Here is a 16,164-nt window from a genome sequence, read left to right on the forward strand (position 1 = left end):
AAGGAAACAGAGAACCGTGGCTCTGTCATCATGTGAAGCTGAATATATGTCCCTTACAGAAGCTACCAGAGAAGCGATTCATCTGAAAGAACTGATAAATGAATTGGGACTGAATCAAAGCCAGATAATTATATATAATGACAATAAATCAGCAAACAACATGTCAAGAAATCCAATTGTTAGTTCAAAATCGAAACATATTAACATCAAAGAACATTTTATTCGAGAAAAGGTGGCATCTGGTGACGTATCAGTGAAGTACAAGCCCACTGAAGAAATGGAAGCAGACATTTTGACAAAAAGTTTAACACCTCAAAAATTGTTCATGTTTCGAAAAATGTTAGGGCTCAATTGACTCTTCGGTGTGAGGGGGAGTATTGTTAATCTAGTAGTCCCCAATAGTATTTCACTTAATCTTGTTCACCCCTCAGAGTGTTCAGCCCTCAGTTCTTTTTGTTTACCTTTTCTAGTTTTGTATTCTCTTTGTCTTTCCTTATGAAGGTATTACCATTTTTTCTGTCTAAATAAAATATTTGAAGTTACTTTAGGGAGTTCTGGTGACCTGGGCACCAGACCACAGGGGGCAAAAATTTCACTCTTTAACTTCTCCCCAACATTAAAAGGGGGATCTTCTTAATACGTGTTTGCCCCAGCTGACCAAGCACCTGGTTGCGGCCTCTGATACCGTACCTCTGTCAACAATCAGTCAATTAGTCTATCATCTAAGTTTAGGTGACAATATGAGGTGACAATATGAAATGAAAAACAATTATAGTGATACATATTTGTAATCCACAATAATTACATCGATTCAATGAATAGAAATGATCATTCTCGGAATAAGGTGTCGAGAAAGACATTAATTGGAAGAAAAAAAAAAGGCAGGTCATTCTTTTGTTTAATGTTGAAATAAAAGAATAAGGGAAATTTCCCACGAGTGACCATCATTGTATGTGGGTGAATTCACCGAAAATGTCAATATTCCCACCCCTAGTAATAACACATAATCGCTCTCAATGTACACTGCTGGCCACCCAAATTGCAACACCAAGAAAGACAAGAGATATCGCAACAATATTTATTTTGTAGATAACATGTTGACCAAGCATCAAATGATTAAATTTATAGACTTCTGTGAAGTGTGGTTCCTGCCAAAATCAGTAGCCAGAGTAGCCGCCATTGTTGGAGATCACCGCTGCCACACGCCTCGGCATTGATTCAAAGAGACTTTGGATGTGTTCTTGGGGTACAGCAGACCAAGCAGCTTCCACGCGTTGCCAAAGTTGATCTGGTGTGGCAGCTGGGGATGTAATCTGGGTCAATCGTTGAGCAACCATGGACCACATGTTTTCTATCGGCGAAAGACCCGGAGAGCGAGCTGGCCAGGGAAGCAATTCAATCTGGCGATTGACGAAGAACCTTTGGACAATGCGTGCCACGTGTGGTCGTGCATTATCCTGTTGAAATATGGCTGTGGGCAAGCCCTGAAGTTAAGGAAGGACAACTGGCTCCAACACCTCGGAGATGTAGCGCTGGCATTTTAAAGTACCGGCAATGCATACTAGAGGAGTGCGAGAGTTATATCCAATACCGCCCCATACCATAATACCCGGTGCAGGACCAGTGTAGCGGTGCATAACGCAGCTGTTCAGCATCCTCTCTCCACAGTGTCTCCAGACTCAAATCCGACCATTGTGATGTTGCAGACAGAAGCGTGACTCGTCAGTAAAGACAATTTCATTCCATTGTGCCGTCCACATCCTTCTTTCATCGCACCATTGGCGGCGGAGACGTCTGTGGTTCTGCGTCAAGGGTAGACGAAGCAATGGACGTCTTGCGGACAGACCACTCTGCTGTAAACGGCGTCGAATGGTACGCGCAGACACTGGATGATGCGGTACAGACTGAATGTGCTGTGCTATGGTTCGTGATGTGGCTGAGCGATCCGTCACTGCCATACGCACAATACGCCTGTCATCACGTGAAGTGGTGCACTGAGATGGATGCGATCGAACACATCGGTCCGTCGTACCCTCCTGCATCCAACGATCACATATCCGCATTACAGTTGTTTGGTTTCGTCCAACACGACTACCGATTTCCCTGAAAGATAATCCACAATCTCGGTAGGCCACTATCCTTCCTCTGTCGAACTCGGATACTTGATCAAAAGATGATCGCTGTTTTCTACGAGGCATAATTGATCGTTTTTTTGAAAAAACCACAAGAAAAACACAATTGCCGTACTTCAAATCGTCGAAATCTCCAAGCCTTAAATAGCGCTTTGAAGTGGCGCCACAGGCGCGCGTGATGTGCGTCTGCGCTGAAATTCTAATCATTTGCATATCTCACCTCCGCTAATGCATGTTGTAAATTTCATATTATTTGCATGCTTCCTTCAGGGTGTTGCATTTACGGTGGCCAGCAGTGTATAATCAGTGTTGGTCATGTAACATCCCATGACAAGCAAACATTTAGCATGCTCCAGGAAAACAAAATGGTCAATTGCTAAAAACTGACCGTCCTTTCACTTTCATGTTTTTGCTCAAGTTGGAATTTTTTGCTCCTCTGAGGTCACGATATCAGTTTGTGCTCTCTTTCATCAAAAGGGAAGTGATCCAGCGATTTGGCTGTAGTTTCGTTATGTTCTTATTTTTTGAAGCCTCAGCTCGTGTCTTGTTTTACTCTGTTGAAGATTAAGAATAAAATAAATATTTTTTGTTCATATTCACTATAGCTGGTGCTGGTTTGGCACCCTGGACCCGGGGGGGGGGGGGGGGGTTATATTCAACCTTTCACTCACTCGCTCCACATTTTGGATGAGAATGGTGTATGCCAAAATTCACACCAACCCATGACCAAGTACAGTGAGTAGTAATTTTTTCCTCTTGTTTTGTATTTTGTATATGTATCAATATTACTTATCGTTAACGACAATTTCATCCAAAAGGTAGTGACTAAGATTTTTATGGGGAGGAGGGGCAAACATGATTTTGTCACCCTCTCCACTTAAATTCTGATGATTTTGTAAGAGTATTTTTGTTCTTCACTGATATTTGCTGCTGCCCCCCCCCCTAAAGTTTGGCGACCGGGGCAGTTGCCCCCTTCCCAGTTCGGCCTTGGTTTCATCTATTTTTTTTTACTAGTTTCTTGTTCTTTTGACAGTTTCTTGTATTTCGTGAATTTTAATATGAATACTTAAACGAGAAATCAGTGATATTGTGTACTAGTTGTCAAGATCAAAAAACCGTGGGTATTTGTGAAATACTAATTACATAGCAGTGAAATATGGTAACCCAGGTAGATAAGATACTCGTGCACTCTACCACAAGATGCTCAGAGATGTCATGTGTTCAATACCCTCTTTTGTCCTTCATAGTGCTTTTTCTGATAAAAGGAACAGCTGCGAAAACAGTGTCATGATGATCAAACAGCACACTGCTATTGAAGAAAGTGTGCATGTATGTGCACCAAACGTTTGGCATTCAAACCCCTCTCGGTGAGAAACAAAAAAGCTGTTCGGGATCGGTTGTGAACTGTATAAGTAATGGTCTAATTAGTTTATTGAAAATGAGAAAAATGAATGTGTAAAAGGAAAAAGATTAAATGAGCATGTTTTTCGTTATCCTAAAGCTATTAGCAGAACTAGGATGACCATATGAAAAAAAACAAAAACTGACATTTCCGTTGATCCATAGCTCATGTTAAAATAATCAATTCACAATTTAAAAATTTCAAATTGAGTTTTTTCAGAAAGCTTGACAAAATTAACATTTTTATTAAAACGATGAAATAACTGAATATCATGAAAAATAATTCTGCCCCGTAAAATATGGATCATATGGCCACACTGTGTAACTAACAAATATATATATTTTTTGACACTTTTATCTACTGCAAGTGAGGATTCTTGTTTCATAGAGCGAATGCGAACTTTTAGGACACCCTGTATATTGAGGAAATATTCAAAAGTTGTTAAGGGTTCTGTGGAATAGCCTCTTTACCATCAAGGTTTCTGCGTGAGCCCTGCCCTACAGAGCCACTTTAATGTCTCTAAATGTTTCACAGATCCTTCAAGTGCTCTGCAAATATTCCCGGGCAGTTTAAGTGCTTTGGAACTGCGGCACACATAACTCAAGTGATTCTTAATTATGCCACGAATCACTTAAGTAATCTGGGAATGTTCTGCGGGTAACTTGAGATATATATACAACCACACTGGGGGCCACTTAAGTGCTCTAAAACTGTGCCACATGTCACTCAAGGAATCTCTCAATGTGCCACAGATCGTTTAAGTGTTCTGGAACTGTGTCGCGGGTTACTTAGGTGATATTTGAATGTGAAGTGATCTTTGAGCCCTACCTCAGTGACCTGAGAATGTGCCATGGGCCACTTAAATACTCTGGAATTTTGCCACTGGTCATTTAAGCGATTTGTAAATGTGCCGCTTAGTTCATTTTCCCAAAATAAGGTTTGAGGGGGGCAAGCCACATCAGACAAACTTCAGGGCCATATTTGGTCCGCAGGTCAAGGGTGTACCATATATGACTTAAAGGGTGAATCGCAATGAATTTTTTAAAGAGAAATTTTGAGTTCTTACCCTTCAAATAGCATTGAAATTAACAGAAATCAATTATAATAACATATAAAAGTAGTTTCTTTCGAAATTTGCATTAAAAGCTGATTTTTTTTACCGTCTGGGGGGAGGGAAGCACACGAGAGGCCCCTATGCCCCCCCCCCCTCCCGCGTAAATTTCTGATCCCACCAATATGTGTTAGGAGGTGGGGGCAATGATGACGAAATTTTGCTGACAAAAATTTTGCTGGGAGGGGATAAAAAATGGCTAAAATTTTGCTTACGTAATACTTGAACAGCCCCATTCGGAACTATTCACACGACGCGGATGCAGGTTGAATTCATCCACATCTTTAGCTACTTTTGCAAGATGATTTTGCACAGAATTTTTTTAACTATTTGACATAAATACCCTTAAAAACACCATATGGAGGTCCCTGCGCATCAATAGGATGTACCCACATACATCTATCCCTCCGTTTCTTTCAGGATCCGGAAATTTTGCCCCAGACTTTTTGCCCCTGGAACATTTTGTCCTCGTCACATTTCCACATCCCCGGAAATTTCGCCCCTGACATTTTGGCCTGGTATATTTGGCTCCTGGGACGTTTCGCCCCCAAAATTTTTGCATCTGATATTTCACCTGCCCCGAATGCATGAGCGACTGTATAAGTGACTGACTGTGTGAGTGACCATATAAGTGGATGAATGACCAAGTGATTGACCATATGAATGATTGTATGAGTGACCAGGTGAATGACGGTAAGAGTGTCCAATAAAGTTACTGAGTGATTGACCATATGGGTGACCGAGTGAGTGTTTATTTGAGTTTCCAAGTGAGTGACTGTGTGGTTCACTGTATGAGTGACCAACTGAGTGACCGTAATAATGACCAAGTGACCAAATGAGTGACTGAATGAATGAATGCCAGGGTCTCTGCCACCGGACTTATCCCGTTGCCGAGATCTCTTCCAGCCCAGCTTCGTGGCAGAGTCTGGAACAAAGTGAGTGTGTACACCTAACAATCTGAGTGTGTAGCTAGTGTTGTGTATGATATTTCAGTGCTGTCATCTATACTTCAAATTGTGAGTGAAGTGTAATGATTGAATATTTGTAACTTTTTAATGGGGAGATCGGCTCGCATTCGCGCCTTGAAGTTGGGAACCACAGAACACCAACTCCAGCTGACCACCACTTTGGGGTTCGAACCCGGATCCTCGCATCGCGAGTCCGTCACTATAACCACTCGACCACCACAGCGGCCCAAATGAGTGACTGTACAAGTGTTCAAAAGAATTACTTAGTGATTGACTATATGGGTGACCGAATAAGTGACCGCATGTGTTTATTTGAGTGTTCAAGGAAGTTACTGAGTGATTGACCATATAGGTGACCGAATAAGTGAGTGTTTATTTGAATTTCCAAGTGAGTAACCTAGCAAGTGACCGTAATAATGAACAAGTGAGCGACAGAATGAGTGACCAAGTGAATGATCGTATGAGTGACCAAGCAAGTGCACATATGAGTGACCGTAATAATGATCAAGTGACCATGAGTGATCAAGTGAGTGACCGAATGTACTGACCAACTGAGTGTCTGCAAAGATTATCCCCCCCCCCATTATGGGTGGTTATGTAGTACTTTAATGGGCCCTAAAAATTTGGAATTTGCTGCGAAGCATAAAATAATTATTTCCAAATTTACGTAAATTTTTCAACTTAAGCTGGAGTACATAACAGTCCTGAAAGAAAACATTAAAATTCCCCAAACTACCCCCCCCCCCATCACACTTAATATGTACGCTAATGCATTTGAGATTGCATTGTGATTGAAAAGAGATATCCGCTAAAACTCACTCATTTGATGATTCATACGATCACTTACTTTGTTACTCCTGCGGTCACTCATACAGTCAAGGCAGGTGAAATACCAATCGATAAATGTCTACCGATATAAAATAACTTAGTTCATCATTCATGTGATCATTCATATCTTCACTATACGGTCACTCATACCACTACTCATGCGGTCAGGGCAGGTGAAATGTCAGGTGTATATGTTTAACTCACTTGGTCGGGGCAAGCAAAGTGTCACAAGTAGATGTCAAACTCACTTTATCACTCATACGGTCACTTACATTCTCACCATCAATCATCTATTCACACATACGGTCATTCATACCAACGGTCAGGGCAGGTAAAATATGAAGGGAGTAAATTTCCAGTTTACTTGATTGCTTGTAGGGTCACTCACACGGTCAGGGCACAAAATACCATAGGGGGCTAAATGTTCAACTTACTTGATCATTCACACGATCACTCACACCATCTTTCACATGTTTACTCTTACAGTCATTCATACGATCAGGGCAGTTTGATTATCATGGATAAATGTCCAGCTCACTTGGTTACTCATACGGTCACTTGTACCATCATTCATATGTTCCTTCATACAGTCAGGGCAGGCGAAATATCAGGGAAAATGTCCAACTCACTAGACCACTAATAGGGTCACTGTAAAGTTTCGCTATTGTTCGTCTGCGAAACCCTTTTTTCAATAAGAGAAAATACTCGATTTTATCACACAAACACTCTGGACTTTTCTTTGAGATTTTAATAACTCAGACCACATAACAAAACAACACTCATATCTATAAAAAAAAACTACCACACAGTTTCATTGACCATCGCCTTTCTCTTTTTCTCGCTACTTCCAGTAGCCTCTCTTTTCCTACGTCCGCCCCAGGCAGATCCCGACACCAACTGTCCCTTTTCTTTCGTCCCCTTTCTCTCTCTTTTTCTTTTCTCTCCCATCACCGTTCAGTTCCTTGCATCATCATCTCTTTCACCTCCCGGTCGGGGGGAGGGGGGTGGTTTGTCTCCCTCATACCTCACACGCCCCCTCCAAGAGAGAAACTTGCCTTGCAGAGGCTTGTTTCTTGAATACATCACACAACCCACAATGTGATAAAGCCTATGGCTTTTCCGTCACCCTTCCTCTCTCCTTTTACAATTATAAACAACATTGGAATTCAGCCTTCATAAACCATTTTCCGTACAGAAAGATTATCGCATTGTTGAATTAAATATTTATACTAATAGGTTACATTTGGAAATATACCACACACAATACTATCAGACCATATTGAAAAATTATAATTTCCCTTAGACATAAACGAATATAAGACACAATACAACGCGACAAAGTAATAGCATATAGCAAAAACAATAATACAAATCTAGGATAGAAAAAAAAATAAAAGGAAAGATACAAAACTAAAATTATCTTCAAAAAATTTTAAGACAACCTCGGTTCTACAATCGTGACAATGCGTCTGGTACCTGGTTTAATAGGCCAGCCTTGTGAACAATCGTAAAATTCCACCTTTGCAGCGCCAGGGCCCAGCGCATTAGCTTTGGGCTCTTGGGGGTGGTATCTTGCAGATACGTCAGGGGATTGTGATCCGTTACGATTTCAATCTTGGTCCCCATTGTCCATTTCTCGAATTTCTTAAGGACGAAGAGAATGGCCCATGCCTCCTTTTCTATGGTAGCCCACTTCCTCTGTGTGTCAGTAAGTTTGTGGCTCACAAAAGCTATGGGCCTGCATAGGTCCTCAGAATCCCTCTGGGTAAGACATCCCCCAACTGCAAGGTCTGATGCGTCTGCGTGCACTTGGAAACTTTTGTCATAATCTGGCGTAGCAAGATGCGTCACGTGACATAGGGCTTCCTTTAGTTTCCGAAACGATTCTTCTTCCATCTCCCCCCAATCGACTTTGTTTGGGGCTCCCTTTTTTGTGAGGTGGGTCAGCGGTGCTGACAACGCCGCGTAATCCGGGATGTATGAGCGGTAAAAGCCCATCAACCCCAACACTGAGCGGACTTGTTTCTTATCAGTGGGCGTCTTTAAATTTCTTATGGCTAGTACCTTCTCTTCATCAGGCCCGTGTCTACCCCTGCCGATCCGGTGCCCCAGATACTTAATCTCTCTCTCTGCAAAGCTACATTTTTCCATTTTGACAGAAAACCCGAGATTTTCCAACTCCCCCAGCACCCGTGATAGATGTCCCATATGCTGCTCCCAGGTTTTGGAGAATATAATTATGTCATCAATGTACGCCTGCGCGTATTCCCCGTGTTTTCTGAGGATATGGTTCATCTGTTTTTGGAAGGTGCCGCTTGCTCCTACCAGTCCAAACGGCATCGTTCTCCACTGGTAGACCCCATTGTGGGTAGCAAAGGCAGTGAGATGCCGACAGTTATCGTCCATCCTTATTTGCCAGAAACCTTTCCGTAAATCTAAACAAGTAAGCCAATTCGCACCCCCTGCCAAATACATTAATTCTTGCATATCTTTCATGGGGAAGGTGGGGCTCCTTGTTACCAAATTTAGTGCCCGGTAGTCCACACACATTCGAATTGACGAATCCTTCTTCGCGACACACACGACCGGGTAAGCGATTTCCGCCTCCGACACTTCAATGAGGCCCGCAGCCAGTAATTCCTGGACCTGTTTGTCGACCTCTGCCCGATACGCCACCGGTATCCTGTAGCAATGGGGTTTCCGCCTCGTCGCGTCGGGTATGAGTTCAATCTTGTGTTTTCCCACCTTCGCTGGCCGAATGGGTCTTGTGAATAGAGCCTTGTGTTTCATAATAATTTCCTTCAGTTCCGCTTCTTGTTTTTGACTGAGGGTTTGTGCGCCCAGCGCTTCTATCCCCCTCCTGAACTCGGCAATCCTCGATTGTTCTATGGGGCATGTCTCCACTACCCCAAAATTTTCATCCCCTTCAAAAATTACGTTGACAGAGTTCACGCTGGAGGCGAATCTCCTAAGTTTGTTTTGATGCACATGTTTCACAGTGCCATCTTCCATCTCGACCAGAAAGGAGTGCTGGTTTTTTTGGCTTTTGATGACACCTGGCCCTTGCCATCTAGCGTATACCTTATTTTGGGAATCCGGTATCAGTACAATGACCTGGTCACCCTGTTTATAACTCCTCACTGTCGACCTTAGGTTGTAATAATTTGCCATCCTATCCTGTTGTACCCGAGACGTAAGTTGTGCCTGTTCTGCCGCTCTTTCTAATCGAGATTTCATATCTAATAGATAGGCCGACACCGGCCTAGTATTCAACTGCAACCCATCATGCTTTCCCGTCCATGTATTCTTTAGGATCGCCAATGGGCCCTGCGGGGGTCTACCGTATAACAATTGAAATGGGGCGACTCCAGTGGTGCAATTCGGAATTTCCCGATACGCCCAGAGCGCATATGGAAGTTGTATATGCCATTTCCGGCCCTCCTCGTGTATGATGTGGTTCAACATTTTTTTTAACGTTTGGTTGAATCTCTCCACCAACCCGTTTGATTGTGGATATCCCGGTGTTGAGAACTGTGGACAAGACCCTATTCTTCTCTCGAACTCTTTGGTTAAATCTGCATTGAAATTTGTGCCATTGTCTGAGGCTATGACATTCGGTATGCCTGTCCTAGCGAAAATGCTTAACAATGCCTCACAAGTGCTCTTCGCCGAAATATTCGTGAGTGGCAACGCTTCTGCCCACCTAGTGTGTTGATCCACGAGGCATAAAATGTATTTATGGCCCTTCGAACTACTGGGGGTGATTGGACCAATTTAGTCGATATTGACTACCTGGAAGGGCAATTCTGGTCTTGTCACTGGGGTAATTGGGGTCCTTTCCCTCGTTAACACCCGTCTAGTTAGTTGACACTCCTTACATGTCTCACAATACTTCTGGACATCCTTCTTTAGGATGTCCCAGAAAAACGAGTACCTTATTCTTTCCACTGTTTTCTTTATCCCCATGTGCCCCCCAAATACTGAGGAGTGAGCTATTTGCATTATCTGTTCTCTCCTGCTTCGGGGCAGAACGAGCTGTGCTACTCCTTCCCCGAGGATTTTGTCCCGGTGCCATAAAAGTTCACCAGCCATGAAGTAGTTGGCCTTCCCCTCCTTCGCATTCTCCCAAGCTTCCAGCAAGTCCATACACAGATTTTGCTCTCGAAGGAAGTCATCCCTTATCGACACCACCGCCACTTCCCCTCTTTCTTTCGCCCTGCTCTCCTCTATAGTTTCTGATGATGGTCCCTCCGATTGACTTGGGTTGCAGCTGCTATGTAGTGACCCTTCTTCTTCAGTCCTCCCCTCCTGTCCCGTCACCTCGCTCAGGGCACTGATCCCCCCGTAAACTGATCTTGCCGTATTCGTTTTGGTTGTCTTCGTTTCCACTCAACAGGTCCCTTACATCTGGCGGTAACAAGACCTCCTCTACTAGATTTTCCGCTACCGCACACAGGACCTCCTGATGCGTCACGTTGGGTTGGTCCCCGATCGCCATTCCTAATGGGATGCTTAAAAGTGGGCATTTCACAGGGGGGCCGAAAATTCCTCTCAAGAAGATGGTTGATTTTCCATGTGTTGGAATTCTCGGAACTACATCCTGTCTCACCACGGTAATCTCGGTGCCCGAATCCACGAGAGCCTTAACCAACTTCCCATTCACGCTAACCGAAATCCTTTCCAACTTGCAGAGATGTTCCCGGATGGAACTCCCCTCAGTTTTCTGCCCGAACGATCGAACCCTTGCCACAATGGGTCTTTCTTGTTCTTCTATTTCCGTTTCTGATGTTTGTGCTCGATTTATATTAGCCCTTCTTCGACTATCTCCAGCTTCAGCTACGTTGCGCTCCGCAAACACAGGGCAGTTGCGTCGAAAGTGAAACCTCGAGTTACATTCGAAACATGTAGGCTGCCTCCGATTCTCCCTTAATTGCATCCATTTTCTATTACCCTCATATGATTTGTTCTCACTGCCATGCGGCTGCCCTAGTCCCCGTTCGTTTGATATATCCCGATGTTCATCCCTCCAGTTTAACCCCCCGTAGTGTCTTCCTTTAGATGCAGCAAATGTGTCGCATTCTCTCCCGAGGTCTCGAGGTTTTAGCCAACCTTCCCCTTGTCGAATAGCAATGTGGGATGCTGTCTCTGGATCCAACGTTTGGAACATTTTATCGGCCACCACTAATGCATTGATGCTTTCGACATCCTGAGCCCCTCTCAAACTAATGTAATGTTCCCATTGTGACGAGAGTCTTGTCGCGAACTGAACGAACGTCTCTTCCTTGTTTCGCCTAGTCTTCCTGAAATTTTCCAGGCAGGTCTGGGGAGAGGGTTGATATTCCCTTAGTACGATAGTTTTTAGTTCATCGTAATCATCGTATTGATCACAGTTCATACACGTAAGTATATTCGCTGCCCTTTCTCCTAGCATGCAAATCAAAATCTTTGCTTTTGCTTCCTCCGGCACCTTCTCACTAAGAAACGCTTTTTCTAGGCTAGTAAAAAAATAACTCCAGCCTTCAGGCTCTGAGGGGACCTTTACTGTCAGCATTTTCACTACCCTCAAAACCTCATCTAGGGCTCTAGTTCCCCTATTTCCCGTCTCGTTTTGATTGCTTCGATTAGCTGAGTCGATGCGCAACTTCTCCATTGCTAACCGCTCCTCGCTTTCCAGCCTAAACTGCCGTTCCCTCTGTTCAACCCCCCTTTGGATTTCCTCCCTCTCTACTCTTTCATTTCTTATTGTGTCCAAAAGCACTCTAGCCGTTTTTTCTTCATATGCTTTGCTGTTCAAAATAATGCTATTCAACTCTAATGCCTTTGAGTCTGGTGTTACCTCTTCTCCTAGCTCTATGGCCAGTGCCCTAAGCTCTTCTTTTCGATACTTCAAAAGGTAGGACATTTTGCTATTGTGTATATATATATATATATATATATATGTCTAAAAAAATTCATGCACACAAAAGAAAGGAATGGTAACAAAATCTCGATGGCAAAACAATGATAAACAAACGATTGAAATTATTCAAGAACACCGTACATATCAAATTATAACCAAGCTCAATTATTGCGATCAAGCTTCACACTCACCAACCGCAAAAAAAAAACATCGCATCTCATTTCATAAGTGCTCGTTCTTGTGAACCTGCTTTTCCCTTCATTTTCACTTTTCAAAAGCGGATAAAAAAAATCTCGCAGAAATTTTTGTATATATTACATATTAAAACTATTATATCGTCTAAGAAGGCTTTCAGTCTGAATTCCAATATCTAACTTAAGGAGAGAGAAAAGAACAGAAGCATAGACTTACTCGACCGGTGTTCCTCCACAGAAGTTATGCTCCCTCGTTGCATCCAGGAACTCACTGCCGCACCGACTTATTCGACCAGCGTTTGCACCACTGGATACTGCGAAGTCCACAAGGTTCAATGCCGAACCACGATCACACCACTCGATACCCTGAAGTTCACGAAGTCTGATGCCAAACAATCTCTTCGGAGGTGTCACCGCTGCCACCACTGTAAAGTTTCGCTATTGTTCGTCTGCGAAACCCTTTTTTCAATAAGAGAAAATACTCGATTTTATCACACAAACACTCTGGACTTTTCTTTGAGATTTTAATAACTCAGACCACATAACAAAACAACACTCATATCTATAAAAAAAAAACTACCACACAGTTTCATTGACCATCGCCTTTCTCTTTTTCTCGCTACTTCCAGTAGCCTCACTTTTCCTACGTCCGCCCCAGGCAGATCCCGACACCAACTGTCCCTTTTCTTTCGTCCCCTTTCTCTCTCTTTTTCTTTTCTCTCCCATCACCGTTCAGTTCCTTGCATCATCATCTCTTTCACCTCCCGGTCGGGGGGAGGGGGGTGGTTTGTCTCCCTCATACCTCACAGTCACATTTACTAAACAACGTTATCCATGTACGGCGTTCTGAAGGCCCTAACCACTTGAATAGTTTTGGTCTGTGTCCCCCCCCCCCATATACCTACATATATATTTTACACGATATTGTCTATAAACTTAAAGTCCTTTGACAGAATATTCTCTGTCCCCGTCTCCCTTCCCGTCAAGAAGATGGGTATATACAAACTTCAATATACAACATATTGAAGTTTGTAGACCACAATATTAAAGTATGAAAACAAGGAAATTAAACCAACAGGGCTGAATTGCACAACTTTTAAAGAAATGTGAGTGGTATAGAATTTAAGTGTATGTACAGTAGGGTGGGTCACCGTTCAATGTAAAATTTTTTTTTTTAATTTCTATCTGGCACAGCATGAAAAGGGTGCCAAATGATGCCTTTAGCTCACATATAAATTTTTTTAAGAATGGGTTATCATCTTCTGCCTTCAGATTGACTTTAAAGAATACATATTTTGAAGAAAAAACTTTTTTGATGATTTTGTCACAGTAAAGTTTTAAAAAAATTTAACATGTGTCTATAAAACAAATACATACCGCATAACATTTATTTATTACAAGAAAAAGTTTACAAAAAAAGTGGCATTTATATTATCATATTTCAAATAGCGCAAAAATCCTTCTTACTATTGAATTTTGGCACAGCGTTACGAGACTTACGAACCGAAAGACGACACTGTCCATATTTCAAAGAATTTCTAACCGATAGGTCACCGCCGGGATAAAACAGAGTATGACAGTGGATCAGATATATTCTACTTCTGCTAGTCAATGAGATAGATGTATAAGATGACAGATAAATAGAGCGGTCCGAAGCTCACTCTTGCAACTGAAACCGCTCACAACTCATTGGTTTTGCATAGCCTATGTCAGGGTTTAAGCTAGATAAAAAATTCCTTTCGCAAAAAAGCAAATATGGGGAGAAAAGCTTTAGCAAAATGCTAGTGTAATGATTGATGGTTGAATGTCTACTCGTTCCGTACCTCCTGTATGCATTTTTGTGAAAGTGGCTACCACTTCTTTCGCATTCTAAGATTTTCTTTCGCATTTTGCGAAAAATACGACCGTATCTTAAACCCTGGCCTATGTACTGAATATTATTGGTGGTCTTTTTATATTATTAACGGTGTTATACTGTCACTTTTATTTTATTGGAACAAAGGGGCCTTAAGATGAGGGATATCTAGTAGCTTCCCTGAATGAGGGGCAGTGTAGTTGTCGAATTTCTGAGTTTCTATTCCCCTGCGGATTTTCTTCCCTCTGATTACGTACCAGAAATAGGTACTTTCGCGGCTATCTGCCAGCATTCAAAGACAGTCTCTGTATGGCCTTGTCCTACAATATTGCAAATGAGCGTTTTTTTTTAATCGTAAAGGATCGGAACATTTGTTCAAATTGTAAAACTCCCCCGAGATCGTGGAGAACTGAATCTGTAAAACCTGGACCTTGAATATCCGCAGTTTTGTGATCTAGCTGCTATGGTAGTCACCATTTCGTATCCTGAAAATCACGAGTCTGTACGCAGAATCGGCTTTTGGAGGAGGCACAAGAGGATCTAATTCTTCACAGAAAGTTTGGGTCACTAACACTCGAAAACAATTTTAAATTAACAGATTGTGTAAAAGATATTATTTTATTCGAATATTTTGATTCTCTACATATATATTTTTGATCTGGGGGGGGGGACCTATAACCCACAAATTTTGCTTTTGGTGAAAATACAAGTTTGGAACCCTTGTGCAATCAAGATGGGCTACAAACATGATGATGAAAAAAAACTTCTGGTTGCCATGGCGATCACACAGACCTGCAACACAAATATGTATACATTAAACTTCACATGCATGCATTACCAGTTTGGAGGATAAAAGCAGGGCCGCGAGGGGGAGGCGGGTCTAGTGTCCCAGGTTCTGAACTAGAGGGGGCACCAAATTCACCCTTTATAACTGCTTCTTTTACAGCCGCTGTGGTAGTCGAGTGGTCATAGTGACAAACTCGCGGCGTGAGGTCCCGGGTTCAAATCCCACCATCACAACAGTGGCGGTCCGCTGAAGTTGGTTTTCTGTGGTTCCCAACTGAAATGAAAAATCAATCAGAAGGAAATTTACAGACTGATTTATTAATAAATATATAAATGTGTCTCTCCAACTATTAATTAAAGTGGATCCTGCTTATAACGTTTTTCAAAAAACCGTCATAAAAAAATGTTGTAAATAGGAAAACACTTTAAATCTTAGGAAATCTTAATGAGAATTACTTATTGTTACGACCACAAAAATAAAAAAGGTTTAGTAAGTGGAAAAAGTTCTAAATGGGAGAAATGTTATAAGCGGGATCAACTGTATATTTGTTTGATTTATTACATTTATTAAATTCTGAGTGATATATATATATATAATGGATTAAGATGAATTAAGAAGGATTAAGATGAATTCGTCAGACCAAAAAAAAAAAAAAATATAGCTACATCTGCTCCTATTCACACATTTTTTTGCTTGCCAATCGTTTATAACTACATAAACTTCACCCGGATCTGCTCCTGTTTACATCTATAGCTCACATGTACAACTGTTTGGAAGTGGATTATTGCACAATAGCCCCAAAGCAGAATGTGCCAAAATGCCTGCGACGTACGTCACAGAACAATTACTGCTACTGCAGAACAATTTGGAAGAATTTTAAGGAAAAGTGCAAAAAAATACTATTACATGTATGGGGATTTTTACCGCAGAACATTTCCAGTCAGCCGAGGGCTCGTCGCAGAACAGTGCTGTTTTGGGGCACAATAGA

The 16,164-nt window shown here is 42.1% G+C and overlaps 1 protein-coding gene across 2 annotated transcripts in view; it reads right to left on the reverse strand.

Moving 5' to 3' along the window:
* LOC149083282 (neuroligin-3-like) overlaps positions 1–16,164 on the reverse strand; it is a 335,669-nt gene that overhangs the window by 315,537 nt on the left and 3,968 nt on the right. The window lies entirely within an intron of this gene.

The sequence above is a fragment of the Pholcus phalangioides genome, unplaced genomic scaffold, assembly GCF_987345545.1.
Source record: "Pholcus phalangioides strain wild (caught in Gottingen) unplaced genomic scaffold, Ppha-v1.0 ptg000009l_1, whole genome shotgun sequence".
NCBI classification, from domain to species: domain Eukaryota; kingdom Metazoa; phylum Arthropoda; class Arachnida; order Araneae; family Pholcidae; genus Pholcus; species Pholcus phalangioides.